This window comes from Bactrocera oleae, chromosome 6 (assembly GCF_042242935.1).
Source record: "Bactrocera oleae isolate idBacOlea1 chromosome 6, idBacOlea1, whole genome shotgun sequence".
Lineage (NCBI taxonomy): Eukaryota > Metazoa > Arthropoda > Insecta > Diptera > Tephritidae > Bactrocera > Bactrocera oleae.
In genome coordinates, this window is record NC_091540.1 from 4,521,712 (window position 1) to 4,545,070 (window position 23,359).

General features: G+C 32.1%; 1 protein-coding gene across 14 annotated transcripts in view; it reads right to left on the bottom strand.

Annotated features, from left to right (window-relative positions):
- Rcd2 (Reduction in Cnn dots 2) overlaps nt 1-23,359 on the bottom strand; it is a 205,692-nt gene that overhangs the window by 16,941 nt on the left and 165,392 nt on the right. The window lies entirely within an intron of this gene.

Below are 23,359 nucleotides of genomic sequence, written 5' to 3' on the forward strand. Positions count from 1 at the left end.
TAAATGCAAAGTGGTGAAAAAGCTGAAAAATGAAAACTGCAAAAAATTATGAGAATGAGACTACCAACACCTTGCGGTTTGGCAAACTGTGTCAAATTTTTTGGCCGCGTTTGGTATAGTTAGAAGTGCGAAAAACCGCAAAAGCAGAAGTTATGCATAAAAAAAACAGTAAAAACAATAAAAAGTTCATTTTTGCACATTTATGCACAATGCATCATAAGAGGAGGGTATTGTGGATTTGTGATTCTGGAGAAGCGATATTTCTCGACTGCTACGCTATAGAATTTCTGTTGAAATATTACAAAAATGGATTGGAGCTTTTAAATGCTTCTTCAGAGCTTTTTTAAAAGCTTTTTCGTTAGTAAATCAGATTAGTTGATTGAAATCCATTTATAAGCGCAGGCAGTCAGCCGTTGAGAATACTAAAAATTTGTCGCAGTTATCATAATACACTAAAACTTACCAGAGAGTAAGAGCGTCCTCTATCGGAAAACATTTTTATTAATACGACTAATTTCTTAATAGAGTACAAGTGTCGATATGTCGTATATCTGCCGCAGATAGCATAACTGATAGTTATTTTTTATAAGAAACGGATTAGAGCTTACACTATGTTCTTTGGTAGAGCTTTTTTAAAGCTTTTTCTTTAGTATATCAGACTAGTTGATTGAAATTCATTTATAAGCGTAGGCAGTTACCCGCGGAGCATCAGAAAACTAATTACATTGTTTTTAGTTCTCGTAGTACTTTGGAAATCTATATCGAGGAAGAGCGCCCTCTATCGGAAAACATATTTTTTATTAATTCGACTAATACTTTATCTGCCTTATATTATCTTATATTACGCTTATATGTATATCTTGGAGAATCAGTTGTTATAAGGCTTCTAGAAATCCCTTATTACTCATAGGATTTTCTACTTCTCGAGCATTTCCAATATAAAGTAGTAGTAAGCAAAGCTCTACTGAAACACTAGCAATAATAAAAACATGCGTTGGGTAAATAAACTTGACTTCCATACCAGAGTACTACACCTCTCATACATGTTTTGTTTTATTGCTACTTTTAGTTAGCAGTTCCACTTTCTGAATATTTTCAACGCAATCATTTTGCGGCACATGTGTTGCATGCCACAGATGGCGCACAGAATATGCCACTAAAAAACTTAGTAGTGCATGAAACTGAAGCGCATAAAATGTATGAATAGCGCAGGGTTAGAGGCCAAACAGAAAAAGAGAAAAAAAATGTTGCATACAAGCAGAAGATCAAGTGGTTTAGGGTGAGTGAATTATTGTGGAAAAAATGCGCAAATACACGAAAAGCCAGAAGTAGCAAATTAATCGCGCAACACCCGCCGCCCCACTCAATGCGTTGAAAAGACAGCGTGAATGCACAGCACTAACGATGTAACAAATGTGCTGCCGCACTAAGACGACCAACGACAATATTTTGCTTGCAACATGTTGCACAAAAATAGTTGCTTTTATTTGCGTTACGCTATGCAGACGGTCAGATGGGTGTGGTGAACATTTTTGTAGAAATAAAATTAGAATAAGAAATAAAAAAAATAAAAAAATTAAATGAAAATTAGAAAATAAAAATTGAATTAAAAAAAAATGAATAAATATGTGTTTGTTTGTGCCTGTGTAACAAAGCACTCAAGCATTTTGCACTTATAACATTTGTTTTTGTATTTTATAAGCGCTTCTAGAGCATTTTTCGCTATTGTTGCCCCATACCTTTTCATTGCAAACATTGCTCATGCACTTCAGCCATTGTTTGTTATCGTTTTATTGCCTGACACACCAGCGCACCGCCCCAACATTTATGCAGCACGAGCTCCTCGTGCCCGTTGGCGCGTGTGTGTGTGTGTGTGGCTGTAACGTCGTGCGTGTCAGCCAACAAAATTTTTTCACTGCCATAAATGCAAAAGTTCAAACTACTTCACACACATTTATGGCAGCTTGCATACCTATACTATATATGTATATGCATACACTATACATATATATGTTATGCAATTGTGTGTGCTCGCAGTGTTGCATTAGCAGCATTTATTGCAACGCGTGTGGCAAGCTGAAAAGCAGTCAGCCGATATATATAGTAGCGGCCGTTGTTATTGTTGTTGCTGTTCTCCTAGTAGCACTAGTAGTAGTTCATACTGCCACTTCATATAAGTGAGTGCATAAATTTCCTTTGTTTTCGTGCTTGTTTTTGTTTGGCAAGTGAAAAAAGGAAATGGCAAAAATTCTGAAGATTGTTTAGTTTTTTTGTATTTGTCAAGTTCACTATGTGGTTTTTTGAATTGCTTACACATATTTATATTTGTCTATGCTTACATATTAATTTCGGACTGCCATTCTTTAACCGCCTTGCTTTGGCATTAAAAAAGTTGCTCATACGCAGTGCTGTTCGAGAGGTTGTTGCTCTGTTATTAGCTGTTTTACGTACGCTCTTTTGAGTTTCTATTGATTCCTTTTTTTAAATTTTGGTATTATAAATGTTAATGTAAGTATATAAAGAGTGCGTTTAGGAAAGAGCCGTAAGCTAGGCTAGCGAAACATATGGTATTTGAGAGGTAAATGACGTGATGAAATAACTTCGCGAACGAATCTCTCAGTTTTAGTAGTACTTTAGTAGTAGTTTCCCTAAAAGTAGCTGCTCATATGTGGCAACCGTCGTAATCGGACTACTATATGATATAGCTGCCATACAAACTGATAGATCAAAGTGAAGTTTTTCTATGAAAAACTTTTTTATTTGTGAAAAATATTATAGCTTCGGTGCAACTAAAATTAACGTTTTCGTTTGTTAAGACTGCATATGTTTTATAAACACCATAGGCTATCAGAATGTACCGCAGATTTGCACTAAATTGTTAAAAAAATATATATAATTTTCAATAAAAGCAAACGTTCCTAAAACTTATCTGGTAGCAAATCGACCGTAAGCATAGAAATTCTGAAAATCTTTCACTACCTAATCGTGGTTGAGAGATCTTCATAGAAAATTTAGAATAATTTTTATATAGCATACAACTCAAATAGATATTTAAAATAATAAATTTTATGTGTAAAAATGAAAAAGCAAACTGGTACTACCATCAACAATTATTTATACTGCTAACAGTACATTTAAATTGCATTCACCTGCGAAACTATTTCTCTATCGCATATCTGTGACAAAAAAACATAGAGCATTGCTCTCTCACAATATAAACTTCTTTTATTTTTACTCGCTCTATTTCTGATGACAAATGCTTGGCTGCTATAAAGTATGCAAACGAGCATAAAAAATGCACTACCCTTATGAAGCACATAAAGCAAGGGCAAATGGTCGTGAAACGGAAAAACTAAAACAACAATTGCTTTACATACTTCACTATGCGTTTTGTAATGAGAGCAAAAACCGTTCGCCACAAAAAGCCGTCTGTTGCATTGCATTAGAAATGCCATAAATATGCACCGACTGCCATAACTCAAAGCGACAAATTGTGTGTGTGTGTGCATAAGGAAGGTATAGTTTGTGGATGTGGGTGTAAGATAGTGGCTGTATTGTATGGAGTACAATGGCTATACTGAAAGTGAAAGATAGTTGCGACATTATCAAGTCAAGTTTAATGCAGTTGTATTTATATGATTTTAATTTTAAAGGTTTTGAAAGATTTTAAAAGCAATATTTTTCAATTTCTGTTGATCTTTAACTCAGTCACAGAAATATTGCTAGGTCTAGTCTCATATTTTGCATATATATTTTCAAAAAGTCAGATTTTTGCGTTATATTTAAATGTCTTTGAAGATATTTCTGCATGCGCTTGCAATTATACTCATTGGAATCAAATAAACAAATGTTACGTATACGCCATGACGTACACTCACTGCCCAAAGTAAAGGTTTAATGACTTTAATTAAAAATGTAGGCACATATTTATGGAAACAAAATGAAAGTTTTGTATGAAAAAAAAATATTTAAGCAATTTTTGTATACATTTGAAGAAGGAAAGAATCCTAATGTTAGTCAGCTAAATATAAAAACAACGTAAATAATTGCTTTTTCGGTATTGAAAACTGAATTTAAGATAAACATAACACTTCATAACTTAACGTAACGTAACTTAATAATACGTGCGTTATGTAACATAACGTAACTTTACATAACATAACATAGCATGTTATGCTGAACATTACACAACATAATATAATATAATATAACATAACTATAGTATCGTATATTCGGTAAAAGTGACAGGATATTGTCGATACTTCAAAGGTGAATGTTCAAAATTGTCCGGAGTTCAACACATTTTTTATAATGATCTTCTTTTAGGAGTGGGTTCGTGACATGACAAATTTGTTCATAGAATCTATCATTTGCATGGGCGGCTTTAAAAGCTTGTAGCACCCTTTAAGCTGGATAACTTTAAGACATATATCGCATGTTTAGAGGCAGAACAAATGAAACATTAATGACTGTGTCATAATAAAACATGAAAAAGGGTTACATAATCATTTATAAAATAGCATAGCACAAAGTAGCATAGTACAATGTTATTTATTTAATAAGTATATGCTCGGATAATGTCATGCTTCAAAATCCTAAAAAAATACTTTTGCCCAAAAAATATTGTTTCCACATGCTATTGCAGATGTACCACCCTGTATTATTGTTCCTGCTGTCTCAACAGCAAAACAAATACAAGTAATTTGCATAACTGCTTACAGTATTAGAGATCTAGATACACACACTCACATATGCCACATTTTGATACTACTATGCATATGTATGTGTGTGTGTGTATGCACACAGCTAAATATCAGTAAATGCAAGCCAAACAGTTATCAGCAAAGCAACGTGTGCATATATATATACGACATGTACGAACATACGCACATAACTGGATACACATCTCACAGCCTGCTGGCAAATACGCAAATAACATGTTTGCCATTGCAATAATACAATGGCAACAGGAGTGGCAGCAACAATAATAAAAACTATTAAAATAGTTGTGCATGAAATGCGAAACACAAATATATATTTACAACAAACAACAACAAATGCATATATATATAATATTTGCTATATTTGCTTTCACTTGCAACTATCCATGCAGCAGCAGCAGCGGCAGCAGCCATGTGTCGTGTGCGCAAATTGTTGTGCTTTGGCATTGCCAAAATATTTATTTATTTGCCAACAGCAGCAGCTGCCACACTGCAAAAGTAACAAAAAAAAAAGGAAAAAACAAAAACCAAATAAGAAAAGGCATAAAAAGTGGCAAATATTGAAAAGCTTTTATTGCAATGTTGGCCTGGCTGTTAGTGAGCTGAATAAAATGTGTTGCATGCAATGTGGCACAGCTGTTGAAGCGCTGCTGCAAATGTCAGCAAATGGATAGACACAGAGCATAATAGTGGGCGTGCGGACAGACGAAGCGACACACCAACGCTGTACAAAAGTGCTTTGGTGAATTTTCGTTGCTTGCCGCTACCCGCAGCTGCTGCTGTTGCCGTCTCTCCTGTATGCCTGTGAGGTTAGCGCTTCATATGTGTTTGTGGCGAAAAGTTGTTGGCAATCGGTTTGCAGGTGAAACAGTCGTGCGCTTTCTATGCCCCTGTGCATATGCTTTATATATTACTTTGTTGTTTGTATTGTATAGTTGCTTCCTGCTAAACTTATATTACTTGGCACTGTCTGTTCATTTGCTGGTTATTTGTTTGATGCGCTGGCGGTTTTATATGTTTGTAGTATTTGGCTTTGGCAACTTTCACGCACCAAAACTTTATGTGGTTACAATTTTTACAATTGCAACGGATATTAATTAAAGCTGAGTACGATTTTTTGGTGAAATTTAAAATTTTTCTTTTTAATGAATTCTGTTTGCATAATTTTACTTAAAAACGTACATTTGAGGTACTGTTAGCTTTGAAAGCTTCCAAGAGAGTAAGCTTTTTTAGATTAGGTCTAAAAACTTCCTAGTACTCAAGCAGTTATAACCAATTGATTTCAAAATGTCCTTTAGAAAACAAAAAAAAAATTAAAAAAAAAATAATTTTTAATCATTACATTATTACGTTAAAAGAATTCCCTTGATGACCTGTAGCAAAAAAAGCTTTTTAAGATCGAAAGATTAGCCAACATTCTAGTTTTTGGCGATATTTTGCTTCCAAAAAAAGTAGATTTTTCTGAAAAAATGCGTGGCTAAAAATATCGAAGTTATTATCAAAATTCTGAATCCTTCGATCATTACCTGAAAAATATATTAAAGGTGTAATCGCACAAAAGCTGGATATTTTATGAGGAGTTATTATGGGTATACCAATATTACAGCAATTTTCAACAAAAACCCGCTGTTATTGTAGTTTATGTTGCGAAGAAGAGACTGCTTGGCAGGTGGGGCGATAAATATCACCACAAGTATATAGCTACATATGTTTCATCAGTCTCAAAAGCTCTTTCTGACGCTTTGTGGTTAGACATATTATAACATAGAATGTATGCGTTCGTGCTCAACAAAACCAGTCGATTTTCAAAAGCTTTTCGTGAGACATGAAAAGGTACTAGAGGCTTGCTGCTAGATCCGTATTAAAGAATGGAAGCATATGCTTCGGGCTTTTATTTATTTTATCTCCTAAAGGCCAAAACTGGCTGCTTCTGGGCAATTGCCTTCTTCAGACAGTCCAATTGTTGACAGTACAGGTCTGATTCAGTGTCATAGGGGAGCAGCTCATATTACAGCTCGAACACAGCAAAATCTGGCGTTCAATATTGCCTAGGCAATGGTTTGAGTCGGCTCATCGCAGTTCGACCACGACCATTTCCCTTAGATGTTGTTGCAGCTGCAATCACAAAACTAGCTGAGAAGTTGTTTTTGGTACGAAACATTATCTTTCTAATGCAATGCTATACCTGATATAATAAAATAAAGTAAATAATGTATTTATTTTTACTATAGATCTTATATTGTGAAGCCAGAGAGTTGTCGGCTCAACATTTACTCGTACATACTCACTGTTTGAAGTTTGATGCAAAGGAGTTTTTCTAGTCACTGCTTTTTAATTTAGTGGCCGTCGTTTTGTTGTAGTTTTTTTGAATGAAACCATAATAAACGACTTCTGATTTAAAGAAAAATATTTTTGTAGTAAATTTTAATCTTCTAGCTTTACAATAGATATGTGAATGTATCACTTTTCTGCGAAAGCCCCAAAGAAAGCAGAAAAAAGAGATCTGTTACGGTTTAAATTGTATAACAAAAATTACTACAACATCTTCTCTCTCTTTCCTGCGGCCTATAACTTTCTCTCTTGAGACTCCTTCAAATAATGCACATAAAAGGTCTTGATATGGTTTAAATTTTCTAGAATATATACCCTTTCTTTCTTGTGCTCTCTATCTTTCAATTTTCTTCTCTGTGTTATTTTTTGCCTTTCTCTCTCTTTAAATTTAGTAAAATTCAACTAGAGCGTCATCAAGCTCTAAAGAAAAAAGGCTTTCATGGCTTAATTTCGTACTTAGTCCAAATTAAGCCAAATTTTCCATAAAGTCTGCGTTTAGCAGGTTTAAGTGGGTGGAAATAAAAAATTTTGATGAAATTTTCAAAGTAGCCTTCTAATAAAATTTATATAAGATAAACAGCAGGGTGGAGCAAAAAATAATTTTTTGTTTGCTTAGCCTGAGGGTAAAATTTGTAGATTATAAAAGAAGAAAATTTTTGGAAAAAAAAATTTTTTTTTAACGCCCACTCACTTTTATAGTAAATTTTGAGTTAAAATTTTCTGGTCGTATAAGTGCTCTAAAAGCTGTGCTGAGTCCTGTTTCTGGCCAATTAAAAGTTATTCCTTAAGCGTTAAAATAAATTTTGAGTCAAAAATGTGAAGAGTTTAAGCTAAAAAAATTTTTTTTGTCAAAAAAAAATTTTAATTCGAAATTTATTTTAAAAAAGAGGCCGCCTCTAGATGTAAAAAAATTTTTTTTTGTTTTCCAAAAATTTTCTTTTTTTATTATCTATAAATTTTACAATCAGGCTAAGCAAAAAAAATTTTTTTTTTCGTTCTCCCTAATGAACAGGTTCAAGTTTCAGTAATAAGATATACAATATATGAATATGAGTATATATATATACGTATGTATTGTATATACTTTCTGCTGCTTACACAATGGTAGGAAATGACCATTTTCGTCGAAAATAAATATATTTATTCTAACAAATAAAAAATAAAAGGAAATTTCTGGAAAAATTATTAAATTTAATATTTGCTGGTATTCCATAATTTGGAAAGAATTTTCAATACACAAATACACTATTAAAATTATTGACAGAACAATATCGGCAAATATTTATCTTCTCCAAATATTTTTGCAGCTGCAGAGTTTCGTTATTTTTGTATAAACCCACACAAATGTATGCATAAATGTAGGTATTTTTCATAAGCTTGAGTTGCCACTAATTGTGAAAGTTCGGTATGAATTCATACTCGTTTCATGGTTTGAGCAAATAATATTTTTGCATATTTGCACATGCAATACAAAGCAAATAAAGACAAAATATATTGCATTTATTTGTTTATTTTTATTTTCACATATGCAAACCAATGCAATGCATGCCGGTATTGAAATAAAAAGATTACACTTAACCACAAAACTATTTTTGAGTATTTATAGGTTTTTAAAGTTAGCTAAAAATGCGCTAGTATGCGTAATTGCAGTAAACGGAAATTTGTGTGGGCAGTTTACCCGGAAAATGTTGCGAATATGTAGCGCAAAGCTTTAATGCACTTACAGCAACACTTTGCCACTAAATGCACACAAGTGCAACAAACAGTGTTGCAACACTGAAGCGATGCTATGCACTATAACCACTCGTGTGTGCATTTGTGTGTATGGCTAAGTGTTTGTAATTGTGTGTGTCGGGGCTTTATATCTTCCACATGGTCAAAGCCATGGCCGTAGGCACATATTTTACGCTTAGTCGGCAAAGCTTTGATGCAACTAAGTAAGCTGGAATGCATGCGCGCCTACACACACATACGAGCATACTTCTGCATATACATAAGTATGTATGAATGTGTGTGCTGCATACACAGACTTTGTTCGCAACAATTTGAAATGAAAGTGAATTTTGCATCGATTTCGGCAAACTTAAGCAAATACTCACACGCGTGGCAAGAAAAACACTTTCACACACACATACATATATGCATTGGCACATCTGCATAAAATGCTGCATGCGCTCAAAGCACACACCAGCGTTCAATGTTTGCAAATATTTGCAATTCCTATATACACGTGGGTGTCCATATAAGCTACACTTAAACTCTGCAGCTGAATTTTTTTTAATTTCTCTGTTTTTATACCCTGAACAGAGTATATATTTAGTTTGTTATAACCATGTGCGTCTGTCTGTCCGTCTGTATATATGCGAACTAGTCTCTCAGATTTTGAGATATTGTTATCGTTTTTCATTAATAAAAATCAAGGAAAACTAGCCTTTTACAAAAAACTCAAATCCCTTAATTTATTAATAAACTATTTCAATAAAATTATAATTAAATCTTAATAATCAATAAAATATAAATAACAAAAAAAAATATAAATAATAATTGAAATAATTATTAAATAAGATAATAAAAAAAAATTAAATTAATTAATAGGTATTTAATTAATATAACAGTTTTATCTAGTTTTTTTTTTATATAATAATAAATTTATAAAATATTAAAGTTATTTTAAAATATATTATCGCAATCAAGCTCTTGTATGAAAAACTTTTGTATTTGATAAGATATCTTTACGAAATTTGGCTTAAGTTATTGTCTAAAGCACTAATGTAATCTCTGAAGAAATTACTCAGATCGGATACGTATAGCATATAGCTGCCAAACAAACTAAACGATCGGTGTCAAGTTCTTGTAAAGAACCTTTTAAATTTGTGAAGGGTATTATAGCTTCGCTGCAGCCAAAGTTAAAGTTTTTTCTTGTTTTTTTTTATATATTTTTTTGATTTGTTACGCAAATACTTTCACCCTTTGAGTGCGTGGAATTTCACTTGGTCTGTTTGGCTCAAATTGCAATTTATTTCAAGTTTACTGGTCAAATAAAAATTTACTTTACCACATTTTACGCTGAAATTCGACGTGTGAGTGTGTGCTGTAGATTTTGCTGTTGTTGGTTTTCTGCTGCGAAGCGCATATCGGCGCTTCATATATGCTAACTGGCGATTGCCTGCATTTTGGGTTTTACTTTGTTGCATAACTGTACGTTTCTTCATATCCTCACAGTTGGTAAAGGCAGTTCTATAATATTTTTATTTGCATGTTTGTTTAGCTGGAATTTTTTTAGTGTAAAAACAAGCGTAATGTATGTGGCAATTTACAATATTAGCCTTGGTTCTAAATCAATGTTTTTCATATGTTACTGCTGGTATTATCCAGTATGCGGAGTATGTATAGACATTGCTTATTACTTCCTCACCGTTAGTTCCATGCATTTTTGTAATATTTCATCATCACTTAAAGTGTTAGAACAGCCGAGAGCGCTGGAAAAGTGCCTACTTTTACCTTCAGTCGAAGCAGTCCTCAGCTTCTTTTTAAACAATTATTCTCGTATAATTCTACTGTACCCAATCGTTTCTGGCGTCCGCAGTATTTGTGGAGTACACTTTTTTCTTCTTTTGAAATATATTTCTTTTCGGCGTCATGTTCACTACACAGTCTGCTTCACTCCCTCATATACTTTTTCGGGCATAAAAACCCAAATATTGATTCGACATATTTATATATATGTAGACTTGTGCCATTGCAGACATCGCACGCTTCAGTCGCTTCCAAAAATTTGGCACACCATAACTCATAAGGTCAACGAAAAGCTAAAAATTTCGGCAAAAATAAACATGAAATTTGTTACATAAAAGTTTGGAGACCCAAGCGAACTGTGCGCATACAGATTTTGTAAAATTACATACATATTTCTGTATGTATTTGTATGCATGCTCGATTGATATTTGCCCAGCGTGATTTCACCTGTGAATGCCAGCCATTACTCATACGCCACGCACGACCAACAAAAATAGCGACGCACGCCCAAACGCAGTGCACTCAGCTAAGGACCAAGGTATCTATGGGCTTTCATTTATTTAAAATAACATGACAGCGTTGAATGCTCGTGTCTGCATAAATGACCTTAAGGAGTTTATATAACAAAATTTTTGCTTGTATATTTAAGAAGGGTTAATATACTCTATGCACATGCATAAGTGTGTATGTAGACTGCTGTGTTTTTGTATTTTTTATTTAAAATGTTGTGATGTTATTAATAGAATTATGGGAATTTTAGACTTATTAAAAAGTTTTTTAAAATAAACTTTTTAAATTTTAAATGTTGTTTGGAAAACTTTTTACTCATACTTATATTTTTTTGTAATAAATAATAAATTAAGTTTATAAGTAGATTTTTTTTAAATAAATTGTTTGAACTTAAAAATTTTTTTTTATGTTTTACTCACAAATATTTTTTTTAAATAATGTTTATGAAGACATTTATGCAGCAAAATTTTTCTTAAAAAAATTTCTTATATTGTAGTTTGAAATTTTTGTTAGCTAAAATTTATTTAGGAATTAAGAACTTATGAAACTTTTTATAAATTTTAATGTAAAATTTTTTACTTTTAGTTTTTGTTTAATTTTTTTAAAGTAAATATAAATAATAAATCATAATAAATTATTTATTAAAATGAATCGCTTTTATATACATTTTTCAAGTTTAGAAATATTATTTTTGTTTTTTGTAAATGTTTAATTATAAATTTTGTTGTAACTTTTTGTTTGAATAAAAAAATATAAAATATTTATGAGAAGAATTAGATCATAAAAGTTTATACTTTTTCTAAAAAAATTTTCTATAGTTAGAATTTCTTTTAATAAATAATTTTGATAAGAAGATTTATGAAGCTATTTATAATTTTTTTGTAAACTTTTTTAGTATTAATTTTTTACAATTCATTTATTTGTAAATTTTTTTTATATACATTTTTTTGCTTAATGTTCTTTTAAATTAATAATTCATTTGAGAAGATTTATGACTAGTTTTTTGTACTATAAATAGTTTTTATTACATATTGTTTTAAGTAAAATTAAAAAATATTTATGTTTGCAAAATTTGTTTTTTTTTTTCAAATAAATAATTTATAATAATCAAGAGATTTATGAAATTTATCATAACTTTAAAAACTCGTATTTAATTTTTAGTAAAGGAGAAATGAATACAAAACGATTTTATTTAGTGCTATTTTTGCTAGTAGCCAGGTTTGTTAAGCTACAACTAATTTGCCCACTGAGTACAAAAAAAAAAGCAAGCAAGATTCTTCATAAACAAACTAAAGTCACCATTAGCTGTACTTTGTGGCAAACCAAAATCCGCATTTCAGTAAAGTTACTCATACGCCACAGCGGCTTGCAACAGCAGCAGCACAAACAGTAATTTTGGAAGTCGTTCTTGCACTCATTCGGGCAGTTATTCAAGCAGTCATACCGCAGAATACAGTTAGTTAGCACAACTGTTGTTTTTATTGTTGTTGTTAAGCTTTTTTCTCATTACACAGCAACAAAATTCAGTTGCATGGAATCGAAATGAGGCGATTCAGCGAAAACAGAAAAGCATAAATGTATAAGCGCCAGCAGAGGTAACTGTAACAGCAGCTAGCCAGTTACACCTAGCAAGCTGTATAGCTGCCGCGGCAGGCGTCCAGCGTGCAACCAACCAGTCATTGAGGCAACTTTGCCAACATGCGCTTGAATTGAAATCGAACGAAGCGTACTGACCTGGAAAATATGGAAACGTGATCGAAATAAATTTATAATAGCAACAACGCCAAAAACAACAACAACAGCTACACCGACTGGCAGTCTGGTTGGAGAAAGTGTGAGAAAAACTATGAAAAATGTGAGTTTCAGGCGAACGTGTGAAGCAGTCGGACCTACTGTAAGTGTGGAATGAAGAGCATGGTAGTGAGTTGTATTTTCGGTTGGACAGGTGCGCGGTAGTTGCTTGTTATATGACTGTAGCACTGCAAGTCGGCGATTTTGCGGCAATGACCACGCCATTGAATCTGGCGCATGTTGAACGTTGTTAAATTACTGTAAATGACTGGGCTAATGGCAAAAATACTTTTTCTTTCGCAAAGCATTTTTATGTGATGAAGTACGGGTGTTTGATGAGGAGTGGAGTTGTGTGTAAATTTGTGATGCCGAAAACATATTTGGTGATGGTAATGGTTTGTGACTATTTTGTTTTGAAAAAAGTGTGATTACTGCTGATATTTTGCTTGCTTACAGTATATATCTCCAAATCTCCATATCTACAAATATTTTAATAAATTGTTTTTAAGTAAAATAAATCTAATTTCTTATGTATCACTTATTGTACAAAATTTTATATATTGTAGAATTAGTTGTTCATTATTCTATTAATAAAAACGTACCTAATTAAAATATCAATTTAAAAATGTGGCAACTCTAGTCCATAATATATATATATATATATATATATATATATTTTAATTTTCCTAACTTTATTTGTCTCTTTATCATATATATTTTTTGATTTAGAAAAATTTTTGTTGTATTTATTTTTTGTAGTTGACAACCCTATGCATAATATTTTTTTTATTTTCGTGATTTATTGGAGTTAGAATTGTTAGCTTACCAAGTTTATATTATTTTTTTATAATTTAGAAAAAAATTCGATGTAGTTGTTTTTGGGGTTGGCAACCCTATGCAAAATTTTATTGTCATGATTTCACGGCAACTCTGTTAAAGAAAATCCGCCATGTGATTCATCCTTTTGTTATCCGGTCTTCTTCAATCTTTTTAGAATTTTTATGAAATAAGTGGCAACTCGAATAATGTTTTTTGTAAATTTTAATTATAATTATAGCTAGTACTAACTGTTCACATTTTTCTTTAGTTTTCGCTTTGACTTAATTTTAAATATGTACTTATGTATTGCAGACACATGGCAACCCTGTTTTAAAATATTTCAGCTTGTCAGCAACTTTAATGCTTTTAATATGTGCTAATTATTATAATATATATTTTTGGCTTTACAAAGCTACAATAACATGTATTCTTAAAGCAAAATTTGAAATTTGTTGGAAAACTTCATTGTAAGCTCTTAGTTCGACTAATTCGGGAGTGTGGCAAATAAAAAGCTGTTTCGGTGCATGAAAATTTAACCAATATTATCACTTTTCATATTTTCGAGCTTACTAAATTTTTATGCATGTTTGTAGGTACAAATATATTTATCTACGCTGGATACACAGGTGGTTTCGACAAGCACATTTGAAAAGAATAGTCGGCTGCGGTCAGTCGACTCATTTGGAGGGGTAGAAAGTGTTGGTGGCATGAAGCAAAGCGAGTTTAAAAGCATTACTCCACTTATGTTGTAGTTGTTGTCTGCTATTGGCAAATCGTTGAAGAGCTTATAGCGCACACACACACACACATATACCTACCCAAAGTATGAGAAAAGCTGCTGATAGTTGCTGTAATGGGACAGCCATTCAATAGTTGTTGGTAATATGGTTTCACCACGCTTTAAATCCAGTCACGCCACGCCATTGAATACACAAAAGCATGAATTGAAGGCAGACCAGTGTAAAAAAAAACACATTTAGCCGTTTGTGTGTGTGTGTTTGTGTAAGTGTGTATGAGTGAAGATGCTTACTCCTTTATAACCGTTTAATGGCTATGGTATAGTGCAACATGTGGGCAGGTACAGCAGGGATTAAGGCGAACGATGAGATTGAATTTTCAAATGATGATGCCACAATGGGGGGCAAATATGTGTATGTGTGGATGTGTGTAATGCCAAAGTATGACAAAGAGGCAGCTTAAGAGGTTTCACCCAGATGCGACTTTGAAAATTTCAAAGAAACTGCATGAACGCATACATCTATATACACACACATCCATATACATACACACAAATATATACACACACATACATATATGTATGTATATACAGGTATTTTAAGATGGCCCATAAAATGCGGGAGCAAAAATAAAATAACTTTCCATATGGCGCTGACTGCCACAAGAAATTCAATTGAAAGCACATTAAAATAACATTAGTTCGAGTAGGAAATGGATAAAAGCGGGATGCGCATGTGAACCTTGTCGTCAATGGACAGGGTTTTGAACGTGCTGCGAGGAAAAGTTTATAGTTCACAGCGCCGTTTATACATAAAAGACAGTGTCTGTAAAAACTAGCTATGATAAGCATTTATAATATGTAATAGTCAGCTAAATGGGAGCAAAAAGGAGAAAGTAGTTTGCAATATATTCGAAAAATGAGGGTAATTTAGATATGCATGGGGTATTGGTACGATGAAGAAACTAACTTCATGACTTAGGCATTAAATATATTGAAATTAAAACCTTTCTGGAAGAATTTAGCATATTTTTGGTTTATATGCTGGGCAGGTATTCCGTTTTGCAAACTTTAAGAAAAATGTTTCGCAAAATTGTTTCGGATCATTATTTGGTGTCTTTATCAAGGAAAAGCATTGTATTTTTTTTGGAAACTGAACATTTTTTCATAGCTTTAGAATATTTTTGAATAAAATTATGTCGTCTCAGATATATTTTAATGCATATCTCATAAATTTAGTTAGAATAATATCCAAAATAGTTCACATCATAAATTCCAAAAAAATTAACTGAATTTTTTTTTTAAACATGACACCTAAACTCAAAAATTTTATGAGTCCATGAAAACGCCTTGGAATCAAACTCAGATTATCTCTGAACATCTGCATTAACAATTTGGTTGCTAATTTTTCTTACTTCTTCGTAAATATCACTATTGACATCGAATAATTGGTTTTTATGGTGACTCCTAAAAGTATGCCTCATTTTTTCAAATTAAAGTTTTTTTCATAATTTAAATACGGATTACAAAATATAATACAAAAATAATTTTCTAGCAAACGAATTATATATATTCCGAACTTATAAAAACTAGTCATACTCAATTTGATTTAAATTAACAACTAACCTCAAAATTTAAAAACTCCATGAAAGTTAGTTGGGCGTAAACTCAGACCCCTGTAAATGCTTCTGCTCAACACTACGCATCTACTACAACATGGCATTAGTTTCTTTATTCTCCGAAAATATTACTTATTATAGCATTTCAGCATAAAAACCGGTTGTCCATAGAAAAGCCTAAAAGTATGCTTTTCCTTCCGGGTTTCTGTAAAATTTCTAGCCGGTTTTTATAATTTAAAGAAGAAATATGTTAAATTCACTTAATTTTTCTCACAAATCTATTTTGAAGCTTCCATTAACATATTTTTCTTCAGGTCTTCTTGGTAGAAAAGCCTAGGGACCAACGCTTTTTAATTATTAAATGAATAATTAGTTGGCATTTATGAAGAAAAATAAAATTTTTAAATACATTTTTTTAATTAAAGTCGTCTGTCAACTTAAATTAGCTCTTATTTGACCCATCACCTTATTTAAGTTGTTGTATGCTGCTGCTATTGAAGCCTAAGTCAAGCAGTGGGCGAATAGTTTAATCTTTGAAAAATTAAAGCTGCAGTTAACTTTCGTGATGCTTGACTCTAATCGCATCTCATTGAATAAAGATCTTAATAGTGTCACTTTAGTGCATATGCAAAAAATATTAACTATCATGCGATATATGCCATGTAATATAATTTCTTTATGATACAAATAGAATAATATTAATAAGCTCCCTTTGGTAAATTATATTAATAATATTGAATTGACTAGAAAATAAACTGGTTTAAATAGTTTTAAACATGTGAAATTCAACAGCTGCACGTATTTCTTTTATTTTAGCAATAGTTGATTTAATTTATGTTCATATTATATATAAATATGCCACTATAATATTCTGCTCGCTTTAATTAAATCAATGCACTTTTCAATTACCAAGAACAGGTGAAAAATCTATTTGATTTACTAAAAATACTACAATTTATTTGTAATTTGATTTCATTTTACTCCTTCACTTCATTTTGCCAAATAAATTTTCTATTCAATTTTATAGTCACGTGCATAAACACTTATTTGCTGCCTTAAACCAATACACAAACATATTTGTATTTACATTAATACACATAAAGCTGTGTGTGTTTGAGCAAATATTCGCACAACACACATAAATAAATGTTTCTTTCTCCGATTATGTGTGAGCAGTGCAATGTTCTACATGGCGTATGCGTGACTTGACTGCCATGACTTAAGTACACACCGATACGCCAGCACACTAATACACGTATATATGCATAAATATATTTTCATAAATTACACAAAACATTACTATGCATATAAAACGCACACATTTCTATTATATTTTCATTTGGCTCACAAGGAAGTTACCTGCTGGCATAATAATAAAGCAAGAATTAAGCCAAACATGTGTTAAAATATGAAAAGTTTATTGTTTTACGAAAATTATTGAATTTACACTGCCTTTAGCTTATTTAATAAAACAAATTTGCATCGTGTGCAATGAGTACGAGTAAAAGCTTAAAGCTTTGTATTTCTGATATTTTATTTTTATTATAGAATATTAAAATGTAGTGCGTTTTTCAATTTGTTTTAAGTCTAATAATGTTTTTGTGGTTTTTTGTTCTTGTTGCTGCCAAATAATGTAATCATCTGAATGGCAGTTTTGCTTAAGTTCAAAATAACAAATGAATAATAAATCATGTTATGGCACGTACGAATTTGGGGATTAAAAAATGTTTTAATGAACAAAATAAAAATATTTATAAAAAAATTGTTTACAAAATTACTTTTGAGCTCGACAGAATGCCCATTTCAATATGATTAATACAAAAAAAAAATAATAAATAAAATGTGTGCAAAACTTCAGAGCGATATCTCAAGTACTGAGGGCATAGTTCGCATATATACCGATAAAGACATGGTTAAATCGACTTAACTTTACACGCCTATCATTTATATATATATTTTATGAGGTCTCCAACTATTCTCCGACTCCGATATTTAGGTAATTTTTTAACTAAATCTCCATGAATCAACTTCAAATTTCCGTGGAATATTTTCATATATATGTGCATTCAATATATAGTATAGGTAAAAAATATATTTTTTTGAAATTCACAAGAGCATAGACTAGATTTCGGCAAAATATTTTTCACACACTGATAGATTTATAGTATAGACCCTCCAAATCAGAACTGCTAAAAACCAAATACATTGTAAGAGAAGGTGAAAGATTTTTGATACACGAAAAGCTCTGTTAAACTAGTCCAATTATATTTTTTTAATGGACTACGGAGGTATAACTATTTCCCGGTACTTTTTGTTTCTTCTTTTAAATTTATAAAAAAATTTAAATTTTTCAATTCTTATAATAATAAAAATGAAAGCCTATCGCTTAATAATGCTCACATATGCATAGCACTGCGATTAAAGATTTGACGCATTTACACCTCCCTTCACGCAAAGTTTTCAAGTAGAAAGACAAAAGTTGCGTATTTATGAAGAAGAGACACTCTCCCCAAACTTCATACGACCACCGTACATGCCAACGAACGTAGACCACATAAAAGGCCAGCACGCAGTCAAGGTTGCCAAATGTACATTTCAAGCAAAATACCTCAACTTCCTGGCTTTAACGACGTAGTGGCATGCCTTTATGTTACTGCAATCCCTTTTGTTCAAACAGAAATTTGTTAATATGAGCACGCACATGAGATCCACTTAAGGGGGGAAAGCGGCACAGCACTCTAAGGGTGGAGTAAATGAAGCAAGAAGGTCGTGAAAGTGCGTCGTAGAAAGAAAGATATGTGTGAATAGCACAAAATAAGTGTGTTTTTGACTACTGGAAATTAGTGAGTAATATAAAGGCAACTAGCATGAATTTTCGTATGTTAGTCACGTCGTATTGAATTTAACGAGCTCATAGGCGCATTCGGTTTTTTTATTGGGGGAGTAGGAAGTACTAGAGACTGTGTGAGTTAAAATATGTAAAAAAGTATCGAGGTATACGTTTGATCGTGGTACTTATTACGAGGGTATGTGTGAAAGAGGTTGCAATAATAATTCGGTTAATTTAAACACATTTTAGGCGAACCAGGACACTTAATGGAAACTGAAATTAACCGTCTCAACAAATTTGTGATAGGCTCAAAGCGCTTTGTCGATTTGTCGAGTTGTAAGCGTCATATGATCTATTATATAGGAGTTTGAGGTACCATAATGGCCCGGCGTTCTAAGCTGTCCAAGTGGTATCCCTGTTAGGATCGATCTCATAACCTGACCTAACTAACCTAACATCTTTCCAGCAATCATATGACTGATTTCTCCACCCACCCTAGTATCTGCATTTTAGCATAGTTCTCTTTTAGTAAATTCCTTACTGGGCCAAGTGATATGCTCTCTTTATATGCGCATTAAATTGTCGTCAAATGCATGAATTTCAGTTATATAATTCTTTTTTTTTTGTCATTATCCTTAACCAGCAAATTGTCGGGCATGTGTTAAGCTGCTGCAAAGCTAAAAAGCGGCACGTGCTGGTCACGTATTTCTCAAGCAGACATGTTAATATAGTTTTGTGTTCCTTTCTTATGTATTTCTTCTTCTTTTCAATACAATTTATTTTGCTCAGCCGCAAAAGAAATGCGCTGGAATTTTTACCATTGAAAAATTGAATAAACGAAAAGTGGTGTTCATGTTACAAAAGAATTGCTAGCTACTTTGTGTAGACTGTAGAATTATGTAAATGATGAGGCTGAAAAAATATATAAAAAGTTAACTTGGTAATAATCGGCGTTTGGTGTCATTTTGGATTGAGTAGGCGATTCAAATTTTTCGAAATTTAGAAAATAACACATTTTTTGTGAAAGTTTCTAAACACATTCGAAATTATTTGTAACATCAGCGGGCACGATGAATCCAAAACTTGAACAAACTCTGGCGATTCGGCACCATTGCTCACAATTAGTTGGCGAAGGTTTTCTGCCGCTTCAAAACAAAAATTACAAAAAAAAACAATATGAGCTGAAGAATTATAATTAGACTTCAAGACACTAATGTAAATGGACTGTGTAGTATAAAAATAACTAATTTGAAATCAGATACGTTAATGGAGGAGAAGAGAAATCTTTTGTATTGGAAATATTATTATTGTGATATAAAGTGTGGTATACAGTGATTATACATACAGAAGAAAGCGTATAAAATGTGGATATAAAAAATAAAACTAAATAAATTGTCATAAAATGTGGAAAAAATTAAAATTAATTAAATTAAATTATAGTAAGAACTTACTAAACATTTAATTTATTAAATGTCTCCTCTTTCATCTAGTGGGAATTTGAGTCTACATGTCATTTACTTTATTTAAAATGTTCACCCAAAACATTAAGTGAAAATTTTGTACTACAGAAAAGATACACGAAATATATAAACTGAATAAATATGTTTATATTATATTTTATTTATTTATAATATATAATTTTTTTTTTGTTAATTTATATATATAACAAAATTTTTTGTATATTGCAACTAAATTGCCCGAAAAGTTTGCAACATAACAGCTCAAGTGAAACGGCACGTGCAAGTACGCATGACACACGCACGAAAATTCACTTGAACACTGGGTGCAGTGTCACTTGTAGCAGCTGCGTTGACCCAGAATGGCGAACGCCACGCTTTACGTCTTATACCTTTATAATGAAAATAAATGAACACAGTCGTATATGAACGAGAGTCAGGCGTGCACAACAACAACAAAAACACGTATAACCCAACAATAAACAGAGTATTTATAAACCAACAATAATAAAAACGCTTATAAACCAACAACAACCACACTTATACCCGAAGTATGCACAACAAAAAAAACCTTCTTTGTTCCTATAATAACAATGCTACCAACAGAAGTGCCCATTAAATGTCGGAGGAGACAATTAAGGCAAAAACAATAGCAACAAACTCCAACTGCAACTGCAAGCGCAATTCAAGAATATTGCAATTGAATTACTGTCATTTGGAGAAATGGCGTGGCATACTCGAAATCGAAGAGTTACGACTATAACAAGCCATTTCTGCAAGGGACACGCCCGAGAGGACGTAGCGTGGCATTTTAAAGCGTGACTGTTAAATTTCAAGAGGCTATAAGGAAATTTATGTGTGCTGCAGATAATAATTTAACACAAGGAAAGGTTTGTAGAGGCTATAACAAGCAGTGTTCGGTTGAAGAAGTGGTCTGTTGAGAAAAGACTTTTTCTTTAACGTTATTAATTATAGTAAAGGAATAAACGAGAAAAAAATGTTAATTTCGGTTGCATCAAAGATATAATATCCTTCACAGTTGTATTTCTTAAGCATAAAAGGGTATACAAATATCTTTACTTTGATTTTGATATGTCAGTTTGTATGAGATTTGAAGATTGTAGCGTTGCCTTAGACAATAATTTATGACAAATTTTATGTAGATAGCTCGTCAAATAAAAAATTTTCATACAACGATTAGATTTCTATCGGCCAGTTTGTATGTCAATTATATGTTATAGTGGCTCGATCTGAAAAATTTCAGCAAATATGATGCGTTGATTAGAATAATAATCGATGCCAAGTTTCGTGAAGATATCTTGTCAAATAAGAAAATTGTCTATGCAAGAACTTGCATTTGATCGTTCAATTTGTATGACAGCTATATGTTGAAGTGTTGCGATATCGACGACTTCGACAAATTAATACTAAGAACTGAGCGACTAATTCGTCTATATACAGATTTGTATACGGTCGTCTGGATGTTACAAACTTCACACTTAATATATCCTCTTCATGGTATAATTAAGTTTTATTGTTGTTGCTATTATATAATATTTTTTACTTTAGTTTTGAAGATAACAAAAACTGGCTCGATCTATATGATTTATTTTCGTTTAAAAAATATGCTTTTAAATTTATTGATTTTCATTAACCACTTTAAATATAATTTTTCACTCTTTAACTCAAATCTTGCACGTTTAAAAGCATTCAGCTAAAATAAAAAAAAAAAAATGAAATATGTGCACACAGTTATGCATTTATCACATGCAATTTGACCCAAAAATATCCATCATCATCAACAAATATTTACTTTGCCGAGTTATTATTGCCTCACTGCCATGCCCTACATAAATTTCTCAATTTCCCAACGCGTAGCGACTGAAGTGACATTTAAAAATAGCGATGACCGCATTGAAAAAATAACCGAAAATTGTTGTGTGGATGCAAGTGTGCACAGCTATACGTGTAAGAACACATTTTCAATAATAAAAAATTCAATAAACTTGATTAACTTAAACACCAATGTCGTTCAACCACCGCTACTTGCGCGGCAATGAAGAAAAATTTGTTTTTAACACAAAATTCTGGACGTGCTTTTACGCTCATTGATATTTAATAAATTTCTGTTTATTTTTTTTTTATTTTTTTGCTCAGTTCTTCGTCATATTTTGTCAACTGCTGCGAGTACCTTGTACCCTATTAGCACGCCACCAATTAGACTGATCGCACTCCACACAAATTGTTATTGTTTTTTAACTAGACTATTATTATATATTATAGGAATTTGGTGGAAAAAAGTGTTTGTTCGACAAATAATTGAACTGCTGCTGCTTATTGGGCGCTTTCGTTTCGCAATTAAATGGGTTTTCGACTGACTGCAATTGATAGCGGCGGCCTCGCTTGTGCTGGAAATGTAGAGCAGTCAATGTAGTCCATTAAAGTGAGTGGCACAAATTATTATTTTACTTAAAAAAGAAAGTATATGCACTTAATTAAATTAACAAATTAAATTTTTGTCGCTCTGCAAATGCAGAAAATGAAAAAAGTGCTTTAAAGAGTTTGAGCATTTATGATGTTGCGAATTTGGAGCGACTTAATGTGAGTACAAAGTGCAAGATTTCAAAAGCGGCTGGTGAGTTAAATAAATTGCATACTTTTCAGCATTCAATGTGACCATTTGCAATATTATAAATTTTTTTTGTTTTGCTATGTAGCAAGGAGCTTCTTCACTTTATAAAAGTGATGATCATATGATCACCCAGCCGTTGATCAGTCAAATTATGTTCATTTGAGCAGTTAGAAGCTGAACATATCATTGCTCAGATGATCTTCACTTAATCAGTCAATCGATGATCACTTGATCAGTTAGATGGTGAACACAGATATTGATCATATTCTCAGTGAAAAAATTCTGATCAGCTTACGGATCGAAATCAAGTGTTTGTATGGATAACTTCTTCACTTGGCGAGATATCTTCAAGAAACTTTGCTTAAGTTATTATCCAAGACAATGCTGCCATCTTCAT